At 51.8% G+C, this 22,813-nt stretch overlaps 6 non-coding genes across 6 annotated transcripts; 2 read left to right on the forward strand and 4 right to left on the reverse strand.

Moving 5' to 3' along the window:
- Positions 1 to 7,978: 7,978 nt before the first annotated feature.
- Positions 7,979 to 8,049, reverse strand: Trnag-gcc (transfer RNA glycine (anticodon GCC)). Its single transcript has one exon. It is a non-coding gene; the product is annotated as a tRNA-Gly (tRNA).
- An 804-nt stretch (positions 8,050 to 8,853) lies between these two features.
- Trnal-cag (transfer RNA leucine (anticodon CAG)) lies at positions 8,854 to 8,936 on the reverse strand. Its single transcript has one exon. It is a non-coding gene; the product is annotated as a tRNA-Leu (tRNA).
- A 4,869-nt stretch (positions 8,937 to 13,805) lies between these two features.
- Trnag-gcc (transfer RNA glycine (anticodon GCC)) lies at positions 13,806 to 13,876 on the reverse strand. The gene has a single exon. It is a non-coding gene; the product is annotated as a tRNA-Gly (tRNA).
- Positions 13,877 to 15,162: 1,286 nt separating this feature from the next.
- Positions 15,163 to 15,234, forward strand: Trnad-guc (transfer RNA aspartic acid (anticodon GUC)). The gene has a single exon. It is a non-coding gene; the product is annotated as a tRNA-Asp (tRNA).
- An 802-nt stretch (positions 15,235 to 16,036) lies between these two features.
- Positions 16,037 to 16,108, forward strand: Trnae-cuc (transfer RNA glutamic acid (anticodon CUC)). The gene has a single exon. It is a non-coding gene; the product is annotated as a tRNA-Glu (tRNA).
- A 5,272-nt stretch (positions 16,109 to 21,380) lies between these two features.
- Trnag-gcc (transfer RNA glycine (anticodon GCC)) lies at positions 21,381 to 21,451 on the reverse strand. Its single transcript has one exon. It is a non-coding gene; the product is annotated as a tRNA-Gly (tRNA).
- Positions 21,452 to 22,813: the final 1,362 nt, after the last annotated feature.

The raw sequence follows: 22,813 nt of genomic DNA on the forward strand, positions 1-22,813 counted from the left end.
AACTATGCAATGGCTAAGGCCTTATTTAAGGTTTCCTATAGGAGACCTCGAGCCTCTAAATGAAATATTTAAAGGAAACAGTGATCCAAATTCGAGCAGGCAGCTTTCAGAAGCTGCCAGACAGACTCTCTCACAGATAGAGCAGGCTATACAGGAACAGCAGGTGTGCTATATCGATTACAGCCAAACGAGTCAGGCATGTATTTTACCTACAAGACTGGCTCCTACAACAGTCTTATGGCAGAACGGACCACTGCTGTGGCTGCATCTGCCTGTATCACCAGTAAAAGTATTAAATCCTTATTTTGAAGCAGTAGCATGTCTAGCACAGAAGAGCAGAATGGAATCTAGGAAATATTTTGGCAAAGAACCAGCTGTAACCAATGTTCCTTACACTAAGCAGCAAATTGAATGGTTATTTCAAAATAGTGATTCATGGGCAATTGTATTTGCTCAGTTTCAAAGTCAGATTAATAATCTTTCCCCAGATGACCAGTTACTACAGTTTATGCAACAGCATTCATTCATTTTTCCTAAAATAGTAGCAAAGAATCGCTTAAAGGATGCTTTGTTGATTTTCGCTAATGGCTCATCTAGTGGAAAAGCTGCATATGTAGTCAATGGCGAAGGACATGTGGTTAAGACAGAACCAGCTTCAGCTCAAATAGCTGAGCTGCGGGCAGTAGCTCTGATATTTAAGAATTTTGCTATTAAGGCTTTTAATATGCTGATATTTTATATAATATATAAATATATTATATAATAAATATATAATATATTATATAATATGCTGATTTTTTATATACTGATAGCTGGTATATTTATGAGGCGTTGCAAATCTAGGAAACTTTATCATATATAGAAACTGGCAATGAACAAATTAAGATATTGTTTCAGCAGATTCAGGAAGCCATACAATGTAGAAAGTTTCCATGTTTTGTGGGACATATAAGAGCACATTCAAGTCTTCCTGGTCTATTAGCTGAAGGTAATGCTCTAGCTGACGAACTTACAAAAATAATTGCTATATCTCAGGTTGAACTTGTACAGCAGTCACATGCTTTGCACCATCAAAACAGCTTAAGTTTAAAAAAACAATTTAAGTTGACCAGAGAAGTTGCTCATCAAATTGTTAAGCAGTGTGAAAAATGCCCACAATATCTACCTGAGCCTCATTTGGGGGTAAATCCCCGAAGACTGCTTCCTAACCATATATGGCAGATGGATGTAACTCACATTACTGAGTTTGAAAAATTGAGATATGTGCATGTGACAATTGATACGTATTCAGGATTTATGATGATCACAACACAAACTGGGGAAGCTGCCAAGCATATAATAACTAATTGCTTGAAATGCTTTTCATGCATGGGAACCCCAAAGGTAATAAAGATGGACAATGGGTCTGGATATGTTAACAAAGCTTTTCAAAGATTTTGTACTCAATGGAATATTGTTCATAAGACTGGTATTCCATATAATCCTCAAGGACAAGGAATTATGGAGTGTGCACACAGCTCCTTGAAAACACAACTCCAAAAAATAAAGACAGGGGAGTTGTATCCTCAGACGCCACACATTGCCTTAAATCATGCATTGTTTATGCTGAACTTTCTAAATACAGTTGTCCATGAATGATCAGCTGTGGACAGATTGTGGCATAATGGTACAAAAGCCACATTTGCTAAAGCAAGGTGGAAGGACCCTTGCACTGGAATACGGAAAGGACCCGATCCCATCCTAATATGGGGTCGAGGGCATGTCTGTGTTTTCTCACAGGATGAAAATCAAGCCAGATGGCTTCCAGAGCGACTGATTCGGTGCATTCAGCAGAAGGACAACGGACCTGAGGACAGCTTAGCTGACGACCAAGAAACGGAATAAGAAAAGCCCCAGGAGGAACTGGTAACCCAGCCCACAGAGAGGAGCCTGGTCCTGACCTGCAGTCACCAACTCACATCTCTGCAGGGAGACTTCAGACAAAGAGATCCTGCTGAGATGAGATGACTGCAGTGTCTGCAGCTGGCTGTGGTGTGAAACCTGTTGCTTTAGAATGAAGATACAAACTGAACATTTGAGTGTTCTCGGTTTATGAGACACAGAACTCATTTTGAATAAAATATTAAACCTAAGAACTAAGACCTAAGTTTTCCCCTCAGGGAAAGAAAGACTCAATAAAGAATGACAAAAAACCCTTCTTTTTATTTTTTTAATATTTTTATTTATTTATTTATTATGTATACAGTGTTCTGTCTGCATGTATGCCTACAGGCAAGAAGAGGGCACCAGATCTCATTACAGATGGTTCTGAGCCACCATGTGGTTGCTGGGTATTGAACTCAGGACCTCTGGAAGAGCAGTCAGTGCTCTTAACCTCTGAGCCATCTCTCCAGCCCCCGACAAAAACCCCTCTTCACTTAACAAGGGGGCAGACTAAGGGTTTAACAGCTGCACAGTGACTGAAAATGGGATTTAATAACAGCAAATGGTATTATACTCTTAACGGTAATGACCTGATATTTGCAGCTGCATATAAGGTGATGGAAAAGATCTGGTAATGACCAATGGTGCTAAGTACTTCAGTAATGACTGAGAAGAATATGAAATTATGGAAAAGAAAAATATGAAATTATGAATAATTGGGGAGTTGGTAATAACCAACTAAATATGAAATTACGATAATTGGAGAGCTGTTATTAAACAGCTAATATGAAATTATGAAAATTGGAGAGCTGGTTCTGACTGACTATGAAATTATGATATGAAAAATTTCAAGATCGGTATTGACCGATGATAATGTGGAAAAATCATGATTGTGAATGATTGTGATTGGAAGTTGCTGAAAAAGAGGTTGTGGTGGTGAATGTTGAGAGGTGATGTGTATGCTGAGAATGCTGAGAGGTAAGTGATGTTCTGTACCAGCGGAAGAAACATTTTCAACTCAGGCAATTCTACTCTCCTTTAAAATAGGAGATTATAGACTTTGGGAGCATAATAATTCATAAAGCATTATGATATATCCTGAAAAAAGATATGGCTGATACACAGGGCCTGAAAAGTATATTTCTGTCCACTAATCTCTTTTCTTTACAGAGATCAGCAGTCAACGACGGGTTTGAAGCTTCTTCTCCCCAAATGCCTAAGACAGGGGCTCACATATATGAATGCCTGTTAGAAAGATGTGAAAATTTGAATAAATGAAGAGGACTTTGCCCAAGTCAGGCATGATCCATCTGTCCTGTTGCAGAAGCACAGGAGTTATTAAAATTAATAAGAGAGAGTGGATTGTAGACCCATATTTCTATATGGTGGCTGCCAGGCGCTGAAGCCATAGAGGCCCACCCGAGGTCATGTGACTTAGCAGACAAGCTGTGTCTGCCTAACAAAAGTCAGGAAGTTTCTTGCTCCTTTCTTTGTAATTTGGAGGATACCTTATAGAGATGCTAATTCAAGCCTACCTGACAGCTAGCATACTCAGCAGACAGGTAGATGCCAACGTGACAAAAGGCCATTCACCTGGCTGCCTAGGTGACAGAATGCTGGTGTATTTTCCCACTCAATTTATGTGTTGGTATAAAAGCTGTCTGGATAATAAATGCAGGGAGATCTTCAGGAGGGAGAAGCCTGAGATGCCCTTTGTGTAATAATGGTGTAAGCAGTGTCTGGTTATTCCTTGCGCCTCTGTACCAGTCCAGTGAGAAAAAATAGTTATCTGTGTTGGAGTCACACGGTCTCTAACACTGGGTGAGCACAGACACGCCCTCTCCCCACCCGACATCTCCCCTGTCCTGCCCTGAAGCCTTCCCAATAAAGAGACACCTATATCGAGCTGGATCTGGAAAGGGTCTGTCAGGTAAGCTGCCGGGCCAGTTGTGTGGCTCCCATGAGACGGCCATGGGAAAAAGACACCAGGCTAGCCTACACTAGCAGGTGTCCAAATGAGGCCATCACATGCCAAAGGCAAGGATCCATGCTCGTCTCTGTGCTCCCTGGTTTCTGGTCACCTCGGCCCTTCTGGCTGGGAAGAGGGACTCTGCTTGGAGAAAAGGTCTCTCTAGCATGTGCCTGTGATGAACGATCAAATGATTGCTGTGGGACAGACAGCACACGGGGGGAGGGATGGTGGCTGGGGTGTGGGGCAGAGCCGGGTGGGTTGTGACCAGGGGCGTGCCATCCTTGGTCAGGTGGTCCTGAGGTTTAGGGCAGAAGGCTGAGCACTCCCCCACCAACAGCTACCTACAGTATCAGTTCCTGACTCTGCTTTCCTACCTGGTCTGCCCTCTGTGAGGACTTAGGAGCCTAAGAGACCAACACTTCTCCACCCAAGCTGCTTTTGATCGTGGTGTTTGCTGGCAACAATCCCAAGCCTCACTCAGACTGAAATCAGTACCAGGAGTGGGGTATTGCTGAGACAGAGCCGATCCCGTGCCTTCGGGATTAAAATGAGCTCCTGGGGATGAACAAGAAAGGAATGGTTATGGTTCAATTAACGACCGGCTTGTGTGCCACGTTGGCACAGGGTCAACTGTGCTGCTTGTTTCTGGAGAACTTGACAAAACCCTGCACTCATCTGGGAAGAGAGGCTCTCATTTCAGGAGACGCCTCCACGAGGTGATGATTGATCTTTTTTTTTTTCCTTTTGTGAAATTGATATTCAGTGAGCTCTACATTCTTCTCTGCTCCCCTCCCTGCCTCTCCCTTCCCACCTTCAACACTCCCTCAAGGTCCCCATTCTCCTATTTTACTCAGGAGATCTTGTCTTTTTCTACTTTCTACTTCCCATATAGATTAGACATATGTACATCTCTCTTAGTGTCCACATTGTTATTTAAGGTCTCTGGGATTGTGGATTTTAGGTTGACTTTCTTTGCTTTATGTTTAAAAACCACCTATGAGTGAGTACATGTGATAATTGTCTTTCTGTGTCTGGGTTACCCTACTCAAAATAACGTTTTCTAGCTCCATCCATTTTCCTCCAAAATTCAAGCTGTCGGGTTTTGTTTGTTTGTTTGTTTGTTTGTTTTTTCTGCTGTGTACTCCATTGTGTAAATGTATCACATTTTTCTTATCCATTCTTCGATTGAGGGCCATTTAGGTTGTGTCCAGGTTCTGGCTATGACAAACAAAGCTGCTCTGAACATGGTTGAGCACATGTCTTGTGGCACGATTGAGCATCCTTTGGATATATTCCCAAAAGTGGGTCTTGAGGAAGGTTGTTTCCAAATTTTTGGAGAAATTTCACACTGACATCCAAAAGGGCTGTACTAACTTGCATTCCCACCAGCAATGCATAAGTGTTCACTTTTCCCCACAACCTCTCCAGCATAAGTTGTCATCAGTGTTTTTGATCTTTTCATCTTAGCCATTCTTTCAGGTGTAAGATGGAAACTCAGAGTTGTTTTGATTTGCATTTATTTCTCTGATGACTAAGGATGTTGAACATTTCCTTAAGTGTCTTTCAGCCATTTTAGATTCCTCTGTTGAGAGTTCTCTACTTAGGTCTTTACTCCTTTTTTTTGTATTGGATTATGTGTTGTTTGGTGTCCAATATCTTGTGTCCTTTGTATATTTTGGAGATCAGACCTCTGTCTGATGTGGGATTAGTGAAGATCTTTTCCCATTCTGTAGGCTGTCATTTTGTCTCGTTGACCATGTCCTTTGCTTTCCAGAAGCTTTTCAGTTTAAGGAGGTCCCATTTATTGTTTCTCTCAGTGTCTGTGCTGCTGGGGTTCTATTTAGGAAGTGGTTCCCTGTGCCAATGCGTTCAAGTGTACTTCCTGCTTCTCTTCTATAAGGTTCAGTTTTGCCAGCTTTAGGTTGAGGTCTTTAATCGATTTGGACTTGCGTTTTGTGCATGGTGATAGATACAGGTCTATCTTCATTCTTCTACATGTTGATATCCAGTTATGCCAGCACCACTTGTTAAATATGCTTTCTTTTTTCCATTTGAGTTTTTTTTTTTTGCTTCCTGGTCAAAAGATGATGAGTCTTTATTCGAACATGTAGGGTATTGTCTTGATTCACAAGTGGTGTGGGAGGGCACATGGAGGGAGGAGGTGGGTGGTTGTCTCGCACTGGATAAGAGAGCCAGTAAGCAGCCCGCATGCTAGTCCTCTGCTCCAACTCCTGCCTCTAGTTCTCTCACCACACCCTGCTTACAAACCCCAAAACCCAAACCTCAAACCCTTGTCCCCTATGCCCATGAACTCCCCACCACTCCCCACTTCCACCAGTGTGGCATTAAGGACTCCTAGGAAGAAATAAAACCGTCTCACCTCAAGGTTTCTCTAAGTCACACATTTGATCCTAGTATGATGTGATCCTGGTCCCTACTCAGAAATAAACGTGCAGGAACCACAGCAGATGGTCCCAGGACCTGCTAGCAGAGATCAGGCTGCCTCTGCTCCTATCCATTTCCCACTCCTTCTCATTCCAAGTCCTCCATACCTCACCACCACCACCACCACCACCACCACCACCACCACCGGCGGCGGGAGCAGCAGCAGCCGCCAGGGTAAAAACTCCATCTCCAAGCACCAACATTGGATCTCTCTTGCTCTTGGTCGGCTACCTTGTTTGAGCTGTGACTGCCCACCAGAGTCAACTGAAGAGCCCCACTTGGTTCTGTTCCTGGGTTCTCTAGAAAAAAGAAAAAAGCTGCAGTGGTCACGACCACTCCTGCTCGCCTTTGTTCAGGCTGGTCAAGGACTGACAGGTGACAGGGGGCAGTCCGTTAGGGTTAGGGTTAGGGGTTAGGGGTTAAGGTTAGGGTTAGGGTTAGGGTTAGGGTTAGGGTTAGGGTTAGGGTGTCTCCTCTGTTGAGACAGGCCCTTTCTCTGCCGGTGGGCGGTGGTTTAGTCCAGTGACAGATGAGTAAACGTTGTCCTTCGAGGTACCCACCACAGTCGAGAACAAAGAGGATTAGGACTGGAGGAAGGACACACGGTCCAAGGCTTGGGAGGCTGGAGAAGGTTCGCAACACAGAGTCTGTGGACACCCTGAGCTCGCTGGAGCAGGCTTTGAGCCTTACTGGTCCATCGGGCCCCTATAGCAAAGCTCCCTGGACAGAGGACTTGCCAATGAGCAGCCTGAATGAGCCTAGGTCTCAGAAAGCCGGGGGGTCAGGGCGGGACCTGCGACGAAGAGCCATCTTGGCACAGGAGAACCTTCGATTGAATTGTGCATGTTTGTGCTTCTCTGGCCTGCACGTCGGTTTCCCTGTGTGTGTGTGTGTGTGTGTGTGTGTGTTTCTGGTGCGTATGGTTGAATGTGTAAGGGTGTGAGAGATAGAGAGAGGCAGAGGAGGGGAGAAGAGACAAAAGATGGGATAGATAGATAGATAGATAGATAGATAGATAGATAGATAGATAGAGAGATAGATAGAGAGATAGATAGAGAGACAGAGAGAGAAAGACAGAAACACAGTCATACACACACGAGAGAGAGAGAGAAAGAGAGAGAGAGAGAGAGAGAGAGAGAGAGAAAGAAAGATAGAGCTCTTATCAGGGAGGGAGGAGTGGTCTGAAGTGCCAAAGTCGCCTCCACCTCATGGAAGACACAAAGGCCAGGTAGAAAGGCCTCCTGCTGGCTGAGGTCTCCAGGGAGCTCTGAAGCTCTCTGGGCTCTCCAAGAGTTGCTGTTGGCGAAGGGTTAGGGGAAAGAAGGCACCTGGTCCCCTGCAGGACTGTCCTTTGGCAAAGGAGGCCGAACAGAGTCTGGGGCTAGGGAGATATTTGAGGCAGGTTCACTGTCAATTGTGGGAGAGCCAGGCTGTGCGTGAATAGCACTGTAGAGTGGGAGGCTGAAAGTGTGGGGTGTGAGTGAGGCGGGGTTCGAGTTATAAGAAAGGTGGAGGTACTGGATGCTGGGTTACTGGTATGGAGTTGGTGCTGGACAGGAGATGGTACTGTGTACCCTGTGTATTGGGGACTGGGGAAGTGTGTGCGTGTGCGCAGAAGAACCAAAAGGGACTTAACTCTGCATGGGCCGGGAATCGAACCCGGGCCTCCCGCGTGGCAGGCGAGAATTCTACCACTGAACCACCCATGCCATGGTTTAGGGTGTCCCCGGACTGCCGTCACAGCCTGCGCTCCCGGAGCAGCGAGTTCCTATTTCCCCCTGACACTTAGATCCCGGGCCTGAGCCCCATGGACCAAACAGGCGAGCGGGTGGGCCACGGACAGGAGAGTCCCGGGACCAGACTGAGGCTCCGCAGCTAAGCCGAGCCTCTCCCCTCTCCGGGACGCCTATGTTCCACGCCAACCCTGCCTCTCCCTGCGTGCCAGCTGAGGAGCTAGCGAGCCAGCGAGTTTGCAGGCCGGGGTGTGGTCGGGCACCCGGGTGGCTGTGCGCGCACCAAGGGTCGGCAGGTGTGCGCTGGCGACCTCAAGAAGCGCACAGAAGAAACCTGGACGAGCACAGCCCGAGAGGATGGGAGCGGTGTGCGTCTACCGCAGTAGCTGGAGGTGCAGGAAGGAGCAGGAAGGAGGTGGTGAGCGAGAGGGCCGGGCGAAGAGGTGCGGGTGTCGGGTGTGGGTGGACGAGGTCTTCCGTTGGTACCGGGCTGACCGGCTGCTCAGAACCGGCCCCCTCATGGACTCGAGGCTCTCCCCTTCCCGGAGGTGGCTTTAGCTAGGCGTCCAGCACGCGCCGCTGCCGCTGCCGCTGCCGCTGCCGCTGCCGCTGCCGCTGCCCTCCAGTAACTGTAGGGTGTCGAGAACAGGGCGCTCCTCCAGGCCCGGGCGTGTAATGGAAGGTTGCTTGCGTGAGGGGAGTGTGGGCGGCGTCTGAGCGGCGGCAGAAGTAGGCACGCACAAGTCTGGTGGGGTGTGAGCGGGTGGCAAAAAGTTGTAGTGTCAGGAGTGGGATTCGAACCCACGCCTCCAGGGGAGACTGCGACCTGAACGCAGCGCCTTAGACCGCTCGGCCATCCTGACGGCGGGTGTGTGCTCGGCAGAGCAGGCTCGTTGGGGCGGCCGGGCTCGTGCGTGTCCGGGTGCTCAAGCTGCGGGCTTGGAGAGCATCTTCCGCGTCCCCGTCGAGATGCTGCTAGGCGCCAAAGTCGCTCCCGGTCTCGGACCCGGACCCGGACCCGGACCCGGACCCGGACCCGGTCTGGCTCCCCGCACCACCCCAGCCCACGCGGGGCCGCTCAGGAATGAGACCAGCGTCACCCGCGACGATGGGCGGGACCAGGGGGCTGGGACACGGTGATCGCACAGGGCTGCGGGTCTGCGTCCTGATGGGAAGGGCGTTCTGTCCTCGTCGGGGATACTATGGGGTTCCGTGAGGAGGTTGGCGGTGTTTTGGAGGGAGGCCTTCGGGTCTGTCTAAGAAGGGCATCGGAGGTGGCCTGCAATCCAGGTGAAATCTTTGCCGTAGTCGTCCTCGTTAGTATTTTGGTGAGTATCCCCGCCTGTCACGCGGGAGACCGGGGTTCGATTCCCCGACGGGGAGACATACTATCCTTTTTAGCCAGACGGGCGGTCCTGGGCCCGCTGGCCATCCTAGCTTTGACCCTCGCCGCAATTCCAGCACAGTGGTCCTCTGGCCCAAGAGCCGAGCGAGGGCGTCCACTGCCAGGCAGGCCCACATGCCTCCCGACCGTTGGGTCCCTGGCCTGGCGTCTGGCCCAGGGCTCTAACGCCTGGGAACGCGCCCTTACATTCAAGATGTTGCATAGCGGGTGTGAGAGTCGGCGGCGTGCGACCCTCGATGTCTGAGCCACCGCTGGGCCAGGCGGCTCTGGGTGGTGGTGTGCCCGGCTGCTCCCTGGTTCCTGTGCCCCTCGTTGCGTGAGCTACCCAGGACAGCGGGTTGCTGCATTCAGGAGGCGAGAGCGCCGCGCAGCACAGGCGTGTGCCTGCGAGAAGCGCGAGTGGCATGGGACGGTGAGCAACAACGCGTGCTCGGCGGCAGAGGCCAGGTTGGGGTTGGCGTGGGTTTCGGTGTCAGTTTGTCGGCTTCGGCTTTGAGCGTAGTGTGTGTGTGTGTGTGTGTGGCGTCGAGGTGGTGCGGCGTTGGTGGTATAGTGGTCTTCCAAGCAGTACCCGGGTTCGATTCCTGGCCAACGCACAGTACCTGCCTTTTGCCAAGGTTCAGGGCGGACATTGGTCCTGTCCTATGTCGCCTCTCCCCCTATCCCGAGACTAATTGGCAGACCGAACGACCACACGATGGGAGGAGTCTCTAGAACTTTTGAGAGGGTGACAAGCCAGAGGAGAAAGGCCAGGGCGAGGCGTCCTACCGGGAAGTGGCGCCCGATTGGTGGACATGCGACAGAGGTCACCGGGCACCGGGCAGCTATCAGGGTAGGGAGGGGACGGGCAGAACCAGAAGGCACGGGCAGGCGCCAAACGATCGCATGGGCGCAGAATGCCAGCTGCTGACCCTCAGCTTGGCAGACTAGCTGAGATTCTGGTTGCCCGCAAGAGGTGGGCACCGTCGATGTCTTTCCGTTGCTACCTCATGGTGTAGTGGTTAGGATTCGGCGTCCCCATCGCCGTCCCCCCCCCCCCCCCCCGTTAGATTGTCGGTCACGGAAGCTTGTCTTCTTCTTTTCTGCAACTTTGCCTCCGGACACCATTCCCACATCACCTTTCTTACCTTTTCCCCAAAAGGGTTGCTGCGAGACCCTGATGCTCTTCTCCGCTCATACACCCTCCCTCGCACCCAGCAGCCTACAGCCTCACCGGTGCTCCCTGCCCGCAAACTCACCACCCTTTTCCTACCTTCCCACTCATGCTCACCGCCTTTTCCTGCACACACCAACTCCTCAGAGCCTGTCCAGCCAAGCCCTGCTGCGCCCTGAAAAACCCAGCCTACACACCGCCATTATCACACCGACGACACTCACACACACACACACACACACCACGCAGCGCTCCCGCCCAAGCTTCCTACCCACTCATGGAGCCCACTGAGTGTCTACCTCACTCTATCACCTGCTCTTAGGTCTCCAAGAAACCGTCTAGCTCATCCCACCTGCCACACCTGCATCACACGCTCCCTGGGATCTTTTCCCTGTTCTTCACAACACAGTGCCGACTTCAAACAAATGCAGTGATTCTTTCCAGTTTACAGTGTGTGTGTGTGTGTGTGTGTCTGTCAATATGTCTGTCTATCTATATGTCTGTCTGCCTGCCTGTCTGTCTTTATGTTATTTTTCGTGTTTGTTTGTGAGCCTAAGTATGTATATACGTATATATTTATGAATGGATGGATGGATACAAGCATGCATACATGCGTATCTTGCAAAATTCCAGGGTCTCTAGTGATCGTTTATGGTAGTAGTGTTGCTATGGGATCAGGAGGAGAGCGCGGTGTCCGGCCGTGGGTGGGGTCTGTCAACAAAAACGTCAGTGAGTGTCTTGGAGATGCCGGTCCCATGGAACAAACTACCAAGGGGAGCAGCAGCCTCAGAGTGGGAGACAAACTGCAACTGTTGTGAATGGCAGAGCCAGAGGAGGGTGACTGTCCGCACCTTCTGTAACCCACAAGGTGAACAGGTGATGTCAGGCACTGGGCTTCTGACAGTGTTGGACTCTGGCTTTGTTTTCCTCTGATTGTGATCCTGCCCTGGTTCTCTTTCCTCTCCGTGCAAAAGACTGTTTTACTTGTAAACAAACAAACAGAAACGAAAAAGAAAAACCAAAAATATTCTTTTGAAATATTGAAATTGACAAGAGTCCATGGCCAAGGCAGTTAAGGTTCGAAGGAATTTTGAACGTTGAAACGACCCTGGGTATCTTAAGGAGACTGAACGTTGAAGTTGGGATTGTTACTGACTGACTGTGGCACCTCTAAAGTTCTTTAAGATATTAATCAGAGATGTGTTTCTTACGTTCGTTTATGCTGTGGAATATTTGTTTAATGTTGCAAGGATGTGTTGCATTCTCTTAGATTGGATTTGTTAAACAGCTCTGGGAAACTGTGTTATTCTGCCTGTCTAAAACATCTGATTGGTATAGGAAGGAGGTGAATAGTCAATAACTAGGAAGGAGAGGGTAGGCAAAGCTGCTAGGTACAGAGATTGAAAGAAGAAAGAAGAGAGGAGGGAGAAAAGGAGAAGGAGAGGAGGATGCCAGGGGCCGGCCACCCAGCCACACAGACAGACAGCCACTCAAGAAAAGGACAGAAAGGTAGATAGAATGGAGAAAGGTAAAAGCCCAGAGACAAAGGTAGACGGTTGAATTTAAGTAAAGAAAAGCTGGCTAGAAAGAGGCCAAGCTGATGCCAGCAAGCATTTAATAAGTAAGAATAAGTTTCCACATATTCATTAGAAATCTGGGTGTCGGGTCCCCGAGCGTCGTGACTTAAGAATAAATTACCCAGCTACAGTTCTTTGTGTTTTCTATGACAATGTTGAGATTAAAATTAGGTATTGGGAATGAACCAGAGAGGAACGGTTATGGTTCAGTAAACAACCGATTTGTGTGCCAGGTTGTCACAGGGTCAACTGTGCTGCTTGGTTCTGGTGAACTTAACAAAACCATGGACTCATCTGGGAAGAGAGGCTCTCAATTCAGGGGATGCCTCCATAAGATAATGATGAGTCTTAAGTCGATCATCTAGGGTATTGTTTTGATTCACAAGTGGTGTGGGAGGGCACATGAAGGGAGGAGGTGGGTGGTTGTCTCACACTGGATAAGAGAGCCAGTAAGCAGTCCGCATGCTAGTCCTCTGCTCCAACTCCTGCCTCTAGGTCTCTCACCGCACCCTGCTTACAAGCCCCAAAACCCAAACCTCAAACCCTTGTCCCCTATGCCCATGAACTCCAGCCCCACATTCCCCACCTCTTCCCACTTCCACCAGTGTGGCATTAAGGACTCCTAGGAAGAAATAAAACCGTCTCACCTCAAGGTTTCTCTAAGTCACACATTTGATCCTGATCCCTACTCAGAAAAAAACGTGCAGGAACCACAGCAGATGGTCCCAGGACCTGCTAGCAGAGATCAGGCTGCCTCTGCTCCTATCCATGTCCAACTCCCTCTTATACCAATGCCTCCATACCTCACTACCACCACCAGCAGCAGCAGCACCAGCAGCAGTAGCAGCCACTGTAAAAAACAAAACAAAACAAAATCTCCAAGCATCAACTTTGGATCTCTCTCTCTCTCTCGTGTGTGTGTGTGTGTGTGTGTGTGTGTGTGTGTGTGTGTGAGAGAGAGAGAGAGAGAGAGAGAGAGAGAGAGAGAGAGAGAGAGACAAAGAGAGAGAGACAGAGAGAGAAAGAGAGAGAGAGAGATAGAAAGAGAGATACAGAGAGGCCTCCTACCGGCTGAGGTCTCCTGGGAGCTGTGAAGCTCTCTGGGCTCTCCAACAGTTGCTGTTGGCGAAGGATTAGGGGAAAGAAGGCACCTGGTCCCCTGCAGGACTGTCCCTTGGCCAAGAAGGCAGAACAGGGTCTTGGGCTAGGGAGGTGTTTGAGTTCCCGACCAAGAAAGGTTCACCAAGTAAGTGTCCATTGTGGGAGAGCCAGGCTGTGCTGGACGGCACTGTGGAGTGAGAGGCTGGTGGTGAGGGGTGTGAGTGACGCGGGGGTCGAGAAATAAGAAAGGTGGAGGCGATGGATGGCAGCTGCAACTGCGTGCACATGGGAGGGTGAATATATGAGGTGCTTTGAAGAACTGGAGTAGATGGTTAGGGCGGGTGATGGCTTCTGAGTTGACACTAGGCTGATGGGCAGGAGCTGAATAACTTGGTAACTGGTACGCCCCTGGAGCTGGGCAGGATATGTATAGTGTGCACCCTGGGCATTGCGGACTGGGGCGGTGCATGCATGAAGACCAAAATGAACTGGATTCTGCAGGGGCCAGGAATCGAACCCGGGCCTCCCGCGTGGCAGGCGAGAATTCTACCACTGAACCACCCATGCCATGGTCTAGTATGTCCCTGGACTGCTGTCACAGCCTGGGCTCCCGGACAAACGACCTCTTCTTTCCCCCTGACACCTAGATCCCGGGCCTGGACCCCATGAACCAAGCAGGCGAGCGCGAGGGCCACGGACAGGAGAGTCCCGGGACCAGACTGAGGCTCCGCGGCTGAGCCGCACCTCTCCCCTCTCCGGGATGCCTGGATCCCACGGCAACCCTGCCCCTCCCTGCGTGCCAGCCGAGGAGCTAGCGAGCCAGCGAGCTTTCGGGCCGGGGACTGGGCGAGCACCCAGGTGGCTGTGCGCGCCCGAAGGGTCGGCAGATTTGCGCTGACGACGGGCACCTGTGCACAGAAGAAGCCTGGACGAGCGCAGTCCGAGAGGATGGGCGCCGGGGGGGGGGGGGGCGTCTCCCGCAGGAGGTGGAGCAGCAGGAACGGGCAGGAAAGAGGTGGTGAGCACGATGGCCGGGCCAAGAAGTGTGGGTGTCGGGTCGGGATGGACGAGGTTCTCCCTTGGCACCGGGCTGGCCGGCAGCTCAGGACCGGCCCCCTCATGGACTCGAGCCTCTCTCTTTTCATGAGGTGGCTTTAGCAAGGCCTCCAGCACCTGCCGCAGCCGCCGCCCTCCAGTAAATGTCGGGTGTAGAGAGCAGTGCGCTCCTCCAGGCCCAGGCGTGTGAGGGAAGTTTGCGGGCGTGAGGGGAGTGTCCGCGGCGTCGTTGTGACGGTGGAAGGAGGCACGCACGGGTGTGGTGCAGTGTGAGTGGGTGGCAAAAAGTCCAAGTGACAGGAATGGGATTCGAACCCACGCCTACAGGGAAGACTGTGCCCTGAACGCAGCGCCTTAGACCGCTCGGCCATCCTGATAGCGGGAGGTGGGCGCGCCGCGGGGCGCCCGCGCTCGTGCGTGTCTGGGTGCTCAAGCTGCGGGCGTGCAACGGCGTCCACTGCGTCCACGTCGAGATGTTGCTAGTCGTAAAAGTCGCTCCCTGTCCCGGACCCGGACCCGTACCCGCTGTGGCTCCCCGCACCACCACAGCCCACGCTTGGCCGCCCAGGAACGAGACCATCGTCTCTTGCGGCGATGGGCGGGACCAGGGTGCTGGGACGCGGTGATCTCACAGGGCTGCGGGTCCGCATCCTGATGTGAGGGGCGTTCTGGCCGCGCCGGGGAGACTTTGTGGTTCGGTGCGGAGATCGGCGGTGCTTCGGAGGGAGGGTGACGGGTCTGTCAGCGAAGCGCGTCGAAGATGGCTAGAAGTCCAGGTGACGACGAAGCCGTCGTTGTCCTCGTTAGTATAGTGGTGAGTATCCCCGCCTGTCACGCGGGAGACCGGGGTTCGATTCCCCGACGGGGAGACGTGCTATCATTTTAGCCAGGTGTAATGTGACAGGCGTCTCTGAATGGTGACGAGCCCGCTCGGTGTTGTCCCGGCTGTTTCTTGGATCCTATGGCCGTCGTGAGAGCGCCGCGCAGCACAGGCGTGTGCGTGCGAGAAGCGTGGGTGGCATGGGACGGCGAGAAACAACACGTGCTCGGCGGCTGAGGCGCAGGCCGGTTGCGGTTGGCGTGGGTGTCCCTGTCTTCGTTGGTGTCGGCTTCGGCTTTGACTTTGAGGTTGGGGCAGTCGTGGGGAGGACCTGGTAAGCGACCACGACATCTTCGCTGTCCGCTGGCTGGTGACCGTCCCCGGCGTCGTGTGTGTGTGTGTGTATGTGTTTGTGTCTGTGTCTGTGTCTGTGTGTGGCGTCGTGGCGGTGCGGCGTTGGTGGTATAGTGGTGACACGGGGTCGATTCCTGGCCAACGTACAGTACCCACTTTTGCCAAGGTTCAGTATCGACAGTGGCCCTGTTCAGCGGGGCCTCTCCGCCTGTTCCAAGACTGCGCGGCGTGCCGAACGAACACACAATGGCAGGAGACTCTAGACCTTTTGAGAAGGTGGCGAGTCGGAGGAGAAGGGCCAGGAACAGGTCCTGGGGTCTACCGGGAAGTGGTGCCCGGCTTGCTGGAGAAGCGATATAGGGCTCCGGGCACTTGGCAGGGCACTGAGGGACACAGGCAGGCGTTGATCAATCGTATGGACGCCGAATGCCAGCCGCCGACTGGCTGACATTCTGCCTGCCCACGAGAGATCCGCACCGTCAAAAGCTGTGCATCTCTCCCTGGTGGTCTAGTGGTTAGGATTCGGCGCTCTCACCGCCGCGGCCCGGGTTCGATTCCCGGTCAGGGAAGCATCTTTTCTTCCTCTCAGAGACCCTGTTGCTCCTCTCCACTCATACACCCTCCCTCGCAACCCAACAGCCTACAGCTTCACCGGCGCTCCCTGCCCTCACACGCAACACCATTTTTCCTACCTTCCCATTCACACCCACTGTCTTCTCCCGCACAACACCAATTCCTTAGCGCTTGTCCAGCTAAGCCCTGCTGCGGACCGACAAACCCATCCTAAACACCGCCACTATGACACCGCCGACACACACACACACCCGACACGCAGCGCTCCCGCGCAAGCTTCCGACCCACTCATGGAGCCCACTGAGTGTCCACCTCACTCTATTGCCTGCTCTTAGGTCTCCAAGAAACTATATAGCTTGTCCAACCTGCCAAACCTGCATCACACGCTCCCTGAGTTCTTTTCACGGTTCTTCACAACTGAGCAACGACTTCAAACAAATGCAGTGAATCTTTCAAGTCTACAGTGTATGTGTGTGCCTGTGTGTGTATGTGTGAATATGTCTGTCTATCTGTATGTCTGTCTGTATTTCCTTGTATATATGTGTGTGAGCCTAGGCATGTATATACGTATGAATGTATGTATGCATGCATGTATGCATGAGTATCTTGCAAAACTCCGTAGTCTCTAAGTGATCATTTATGTTGACAGTGTTGCTATGGGATTGGGAGGAGAGTGCTTGTCCGGCTGTGTGTGCGGGTGCTCTGTGGGATGGTGTTAATTCCATGCTGATAACAGACAGCGTGGCAGCCGAAAGCACCTGGTGTGGTTACTAAGCTTCCGCAGTGCCACAAGGCAGGCAGTGCGCCACCTCAGGCCCGATTTCTTCGAAAGCCGCCAGCGCTGCTTGGGAGAGCTGAGGCCAAGGATGGCTGTTTTAAGGCCGCTGTGTCTGCAGCTCCTTGTGTGCATGGGCAAGCGGTGCAGGTGCGGGTGTCAGTTGGGAAATTGGAGCGGAACCCCTAGAGGCCCATCTACATTTTGGGTCCGTTGTCGGGAAGGTCCCCTCGGTCGTGACCCTGTAAGCAAGTCTGTGGCAGGGAGACAGATCCTGGAGTGCTTACCGCTGGGTTCAGCTCCACCTTGATCGGAGGCATAGTGTCAGCCCCTCCTGGGGGAGCACAGACACGCCTTTTTCCAACCAGACTTCACCCCCTGACCCGCCCTTTAGCCTTCCCAAAACAGAGACACCCCTGTCGAGCTGTATCTGGGAAGGGTCTGTCCAGCAATCTGCCAGGCCAGTTGTGTGGCTCCCATGAGATGGCCATGGGAAAAAGACACCAGGCAAGCCTATGCTTGCAGGTGTCCGAATGGGGTCGTCGCATGCCAAAGGCAAGGATCCACGCTCAACTCTGTGCTCCATGGTTTCTAGTCAGCTCGGCCCTTCTGGCTGGGAAGAGGGACTCTGCTTAAAGAAAGGGTCTCTCTAGCATGTGCCTGTGATGAACGATCGAATGATTGCTGTAGGACAGACAGCACACGGGGGGAGGAATGGTGGCTGGGGTGTGGGGTCAGAGCCGGGGTGGTTGTGGCCAGGAGTGTGCCGTCCTTGGGCAGGTGGTCCTGAGGTGTAGGGCAGCAGGCTGAGCAAGCCAGGTGGGAGCACTCCTCCACCGAGAGTTACCTACCTCATTAGTTCCTGCCTCTGCTTTCCTACCCAGGCTGCCCTCTGTGAGGGACTTAGGAGCTTAAAAAACCAACACTTCTCCACCCAAGCTGCTTTTGGTGGTGGTTTGCTGGCAACAATTCCAAGCCTCACTCAGACTGAAATCGGTACCAGGAACGGGGTATTGCTGAGACAGAGCCGATCCCGTGCCTTCGAGATTAAAATGAGATGAACAAGACAGGAATGGTTATGGTTCAATAAACGACAGGCTTGTGTGCCACGTTGGCACAGGGTCAACTGTGCTGCTTGTTTCTGGAGAACTTGACAAAACCCTGCACTCATCTGGGAAGAGAGAATCTCAATTCAGGAGACGTCTCCACGAGGTGATGATTGATCTTTTTTTTTTTCCTTTTTTGAAATTGATATTCAGTGAGCTCTACCTTTTTCTCTGCTCTTTTCCCTGACTCTCCCTTCCTCCTTCAACCCTCCTCCAAGGTCCCCATGCTCCCATTTTACTCAGGGGATCTTGTCTTTTTCTACTTTCTACTTCCCATATAGATTACATCTATGTAAGTCTCTCTTAGTGTCCTCATTGTTGTCTAAGACCTATGGGATTGTGGTTTGTAGGCTGGCTTTCTTTGCTTTATGTTTAAAAACCACCTATGAGTGAGTACATGTGATAGTCTTCCTGTGTCTGGGTTACCTCACTCAAAATAACGTTTTCTAGCTCCATCCATTTTCCTGCAAAATTCATGCTGTCGGGGTTTTTTTCTTGTTTGTTTATTTCTTTGTTTTTCTGCTGTGTAGAACTCCATTGTGTAAAATGTACCACATTTTCCTTACCCATTCTTCGGTCGAGGGGCATTTAAGTTGTGTCCAGGTTCTAGCTATGACAAACAAAGCTGCTATGAACATAGTTGAGCACGTGTTCTTGTGGCACGATTGAGCATCCTTTGGATATATTCCCAAAAGTAGTATTACTGGCTCTTGTTGAAGGTTGTTTCCAAATTTTCTGAGAAAATGCACACTGACGTCGAAAGGGGTTGTACCAGCTTGCATTTCTACCAGCAATGCAGAAGTGTTCCCTTTCCTCACAATCTCTCCAGCATCAGTTGTCATCAGTGTTTTTGATCTTAGCCATTTTTTCAGGTGTAAGATGGATGGAAACTCAGAGTTGTTTTGATTTGCATTTCTCTGATGACTAAGGATATTGAACATTTCCTTAAGTATCTTTCAGCCATTTTAGATTTCTCGGTTGAGTGTTCTCTGTTTATGTCTTTACTCCATTTTTTTTTTTGGATTATGTGTTGTTTTGGTGTCCAATTCCTTGAGTCCTTTGTATATTTTGGAGATCAGACCTCTGTCTGATGTGGGATTGGTGAAGATCTTTTCTGATTCTGTAGGCTGTCATTTTGTCTCGTTGACCGTGTCCTTTGCTTTCCAGAAGCTTTTCAGTTTATGGAGGTCCCATTTATTAATTGTTTCTCTCAGTGTCTGTGTTGCTGGGGTTCTATTTAAGAAGTGGTTTCCTGTGCCAATACGTTCAAGTGTACTTCCTGCTTTCTCTTCTATAAGGTTCAGTGTGACTGGCTTTGTGTTGAGGTGTTTAATAGTTTTGGACTTGAGTTTTGTGCATGGTGATAGATAGGGGTCATTTATCTTCATTCTTCTACATGTTGATATCCAGTTATGCCAGCAACACTTGATAAATATTTTTTCTATTTTCCATTTGAGATTTTTTTTGCTTCCTTGTCAAAAGATGATGGGTCTTTATTCGAACATGTAGGGTATTGTCTTGATTCACAAGTGGTGTGGGAAGGCACATGAAGAGAGGAGGTGGGTGGTTGTCTCACACTGGATAAGAGAGCCAGTAAGTAGCCCGCATGCTACTCCTCTGCTCCAACTCTTGCCTCTAGTTCTCTTACCACACCCTGCTTACAAGCCGCAAAACCCAAACCTCAAACCCTTGTCCCCTAACGCCCATAACTCCAGCCCCACCTTCCCCACCTCTCCCCATTTCCACCAGTGTGGCATTAAGGACTCCTAGGAAGAAATAAAACCGTCTCACCTCAAGGTTTCTCTAAGTCACACATTTGATCCTGGTCCCTACTCAAAAATAAACGTGCAGGAACCACAGCAGATGGTCCCAGGACCTGCTAGCAGAGATCAGGCTGCCTCTGCTCCTATTCGTTTTCAACTCCCCATAATCCCAAAGCCTCAATACCTCAACACCAACACCACCACCACCACCACCACTACCACCACTCCACAATCAACACCAACACCACCAGCAGCAGCAGCAGCAGCAGCAGCAGCTGCAGCAGCCGCCGCCAGGGTAAAAACCCCATCTCCAAGCACCATCATTGGATCTCTCTTGCTTTTGGTTGGCTACCTTGTTTAAGCTGGGACTGCCCACCAGAGTCAACTGAAGAGCCCCACTTGGTTCTGTTCCTGGGTTCTCTTTAGAAGAAAGAAAAAAGCTGCGGTGGTCACGACCACTCCCACTCGCCTTTGTTCAGGCTGGTCAAGGACTGACAGGTGACAGGGGGGCAGTCCGTCTCCAATGTTCAGACAGGCCCTTTCTCTGCCGGTGGGCACTGGTTGAGTCTGGTGACAGATAACTAAATGTTGTTCTTCGTGGTATCCACCGCAGTCGAGCACAAAAAGGATTAGGACCTCAGGAAGGAACACATGGTCCAAGGCTTGGGAGGCTGGAGAAGGTGTGCAACATAGAGTCTGTGGACACCATGAGCTCGCTGGAGCAGGCTTTGAGCCTTGCTAGTTCATCGCGCCCCGATAGTGAAGCTCCCTGGACATGCAATTTCCTCATGAACAGCCTGCAGGAGCCAAGCTCTCAGAAGGCCAGGGGTCAGAGGGGGACTGCAAGGAAGAGCCTCTTTGGCACAGGAGGACCTTCAATTGAGTTGCACATGTTTGTGCCTCTCTTGCCTGCGTGTCGGTTTCCCTGTGTTTGTGTGTGTGTGTGTTTCTGGTGGGTGTGGTTGTTTGTTTCTCTCTCTCTGTCTCGAGAGAGAGAGAGACAGAGACAAAGACAGAGAGAGACAGAGAGACCTCTTGCTGAGTGCCGTTGCCCCTGAGCTGTGAAGTTCTCTGGGCTCTCCAAGAGTTGCTGTTTGGGAAGGATTAGAGGAAAGAAGGCACCTGATCCCCTGCAGGACTGTACCTTGGCAAAGAAGGCAGAAGCTTGCGAGGTGTTTGAGGTCCCAGCCAAGAGAAGTTCACCAAGTAAGTGTCCACTGTGGGAGAGCCAGTCTGTGCGTGGACGGCATTGTGGAGTGGGAGGCTGGAGGTGTGGGGTGTGAGTGACGCGAGATCGAGTCGTAAGAGGTGGAGGCGCTGGATGGCGGCTGGACCTGTGTGCACATGAGAGGGTAAGTATGTGAGGTGCTTTAAAGAACTGGAGTCATGGGGGAGGCGGAAATGGAAACTTTTATAATTTAATAAAATTTACTAAAAAAAAAAAAAAGAACTGGAGTCATAAGGTAGCTGTAGCAGAGCTGTTAGGGCAGGTCATGGAGTCTTTAGCGCTGGATCATTGGCTTACTAGTAGGCAGTTGGCGCTGGGCAGGAGATGTCCTGAACACCCAGGGCGTTGGGTACTGGGGCAGTGTGTAAGTACATGAGGACCAAAAGGGACTGACTCTGCATGGGCCGGGAATCGAACCCGGGCCTCCCGCGTGGCAGGCGAGAATTCTACCACTGAACCACCCATGCCATGGCCTAGGCTATCCCCGGACTGCTATCACAGCCTGTGCTCCCTGACCAGCGAGCTCTTCTTTTCCCCTGACACCTAGATCCCGGGCCTGGGCCACATGGACCAAGTAGGACAGGTCGTGGAGCGCAAGGACCGTGGAGCGCAAGGACCACGGACAGGAGAGTCCTCTCCGGGACGCCTAGGTCCCACAATCAACCCTGCCTCTCCCTGCGTGCCAGCAGAGGAGCCTGCAGGCCCGCGAGCTTGCGGTCCGGCGGGTGGGCGAGCACCCGTGTGACTGTGCGCACACGAAGGGTCGGCAGGTGTGCGCTGGCGACGGGCATCTGCGCACAGAAGAAGCCTGGACGAGCACAGCCAGAGAGGATGGGCGCGGGGAGCATTTCTCACAGGAGCTGGAGGAGCAGTAACAAGCAGGAAAGAGGTGGTGAGCGCGAGGGTCGGGCCAATAAGTGCGCGTGTCGGGTAGGGGTGGACGATGTCCTCCGTTGGGCTCTACAGCGGGTGTGGGCGCGTGGCGGACCCGACTCTTCTGGGCACCCGCGATCGTGCGTGTCTGCGTGCTCAAGCTGTGGTCGTGGAGTGGCGTCCACCGCGTTGACGTCGAGATGCTGCTAGGCGCCAAAGTCTCCCCGTGTCCCGGTCTCGGTCCCGGTCCCGGATCCGGTGTGGTTCCCAGCACTACCCCAGCCCACGCGGGACCGCCCAGGAACGAGACCAGCATCTCCCGCGACGATGGGCGGGACCAGAGGGCTTTGACGCGGTGGTCGCACAGAGCTGCGGATCCGCGTCCTGGTTGGAGGCGCGTTTTGGCCACGTCGGGGAGACTTTGCAGTTTGGTGTGGAGGTTGGAGGTGTTTCGAGTGGAGGGTGGCTGGTCTGAGAAGCGCGTCGGAGATGGCTGGCCGTCTCGGTGGCGGCCGGGTCTTCGTCGACCTCGTTAGTATAGTGGTGAGTAGTCCCGCCTGTCATGCTGGAGACCGGGGCCCATACTCCGACGGGGAGACATACCATTTTTTTTTTTTTTTTTTTTTTAGCCAGACGGGCAGTCCTGGGCCCGCTGGCCATTCTTGCTTGGCCCCTCGTCCCAATGCCAGGACAGTGGTCCTCTGTCCCAAGAGCCGGGCTCGGGGCGCCCACTGCCAGGCCAGCCCACTGCCACTCTCGGCCTTCGGGTCCTGGCCTGGCGCCTGGCCAAGGGCTCTGGTGCCTGGGAACGCGCTCAACACCACCCATACGAGGATGCAGGGCGGGTGTCAGAGACGGCTGCTTGCGACCCTCGGTGCCTGAGCCAACGCTGTGCCAGCCGGCTCTCCGTGGTGACGTGCCAGCTCGGTGTCGTCCCGGCTGCTCTCTGGTTACTG

The sequence above is a fragment of the Myodes glareolus genome, chromosome 5, assembly GCF_982192425.1.
Source record: "Myodes glareolus chromosome 5, mMyoGla1.1, whole genome shotgun sequence".
In the NCBI taxonomy this organism is placed as follows: domain Eukaryota; kingdom Metazoa; phylum Chordata; class Mammalia; order Rodentia; family Cricetidae; genus Myodes; species Myodes glareolus.